The sequence below is a fragment of the Pelecanus crispus genome, unplaced genomic scaffold, assembly GCF_030463565.1.
Source record: "Pelecanus crispus isolate bPelCri1 unplaced genomic scaffold, bPelCri1.pri SCAFFOLD_279, whole genome shotgun sequence".
In the NCBI taxonomy this organism is placed as follows: domain Eukaryota; kingdom Metazoa; phylum Chordata; class Aves; order Pelecaniformes; family Pelecanidae; genus Pelecanus; species Pelecanus crispus.
In genome coordinates this window covers 27189-28416 of record NW_027461354.1, presented here as the reverse complement: position 1 = coordinate 28416, position 1228 = coordinate 27189, and the positions used below count along the sequence as shown (strand labels likewise).

Sequence of the window (1228 nt, the reverse complement as noted above, 5' to 3'; positions counted from 1 at the left end):
CCCTTGGGTGCCTGGCTCACGCCAAGGTGCTCAGCTCACCCCTGGGTGCTCTGTTCACCCCTGGGTGCTCGGCTCATGCCAGGGTGCTCAGCTCACCCTTGGGTGCTGGGCTCACGTCTGGGTGCTCGGCTCGCCCGTGGGTGCTCAGCTCACCCTTGGGTGCTCAGCTCGCCCCTGGGTGCTCAGCTCGCCCCTGGGTGCTCAGCTCGCCCCTGGGTGCTCAGCTCGCCCTTGGGTGCTCAGCTCGCCCCTGGGTGCTCAGCTCACCCTTGGGTGCTCAGCTCGCCCGTGGGTGCTCAGCTCGCCCCTGGGTGCTCAGCCCCCCCTGCACCCTCCCCACGCCTCCCCGCCGGGAAGCGACGCCATCCCGCGCCGGGCCCGTGCCGAGCAGGCGCTCGCCCGCCGAGCCTACGGAAGGGAGTCACCGCTACCGCGGCCTTGCCACGACCCACGGCGCTGCCGGCGCCTCGCTGCCGGCCAGGGACCCGGCGACCCACGCGCGGCACCGCCGCGGCCTCCGCGACCGTGCCGCGGCCACGGAGACATCCCTCGCCGTGCACCCGGCTGTGCCGGCACCCACCCCGGCACCCGCCCCGCGTGACGGTGCGCGCCCCGGCTGCCGCCGTCACCGCGACCTCTGCCCGCGGCCAAAGTGCAACCGGCGCCGGTGACGGCACCCAAGGCCGCCTTGGGTGAGCGCCGGCGACGCCCTCGCGCCCACGGGCGCTGCCGGCGTCGCCCGGGGCGTCTTCGGCGTGCAGCGCCGCGCACCCCGCCGTGCCGCCGGCCGGGCCCAGTGGCCTAATGGACAAGGCATCAGCCTCCGGAGCTGGGGAGTGTGGGTTCGAGTCCCACCTGGGTCGGGGAGGGACCGTGGATTTTGCCCCCCGGGGGGGATGGCGAGAGCCCTCCGGCGCTGCCGGTGCCGCGCCGGCAAAACCCCGGTTGGGTGCGAGCGGGGAACGGCAATTAGTGAGGCCGGCATTCATCAGGCCGGCGTTAATCCAGCTGGCGGCGCGGGTTTCCTCATCTTCTTTTCGAAACGGGGAGCAAGCGCGGCACGGCCGGCCGCCCCGCGGCAACCGCAGCCCGGCGTCCGTCCCCTCCGGCTGCCGGCGGCGATGCCGGCAGCGCCGTGGCCGCTTCGGAGCACCCCGGGGCCGCCTCGGCCGTTCCTGAGCACCCAAGGGTGAGCCGAGCACCTTGGTGAGAGCTGAGCACCCAAGGA

The 1228-nt window shown here is 74.5% G+C and overlaps 1 non-coding gene across 1 annotated transcript; it reads left to right on the top strand.

Moving 5' to 3' along the window:
• Positions 1-790: 790 nt before the first annotated feature.
• Positions 791-863, top strand: TRNAR-CCG (transfer RNA arginine (anticodon CCG)). Its single transcript has one exon. It is a non-coding gene; the product is annotated as a tRNA-Arg (tRNA).
• The last annotated feature ends 365 nt before the right edge of the window (positions 864-1228 follow it).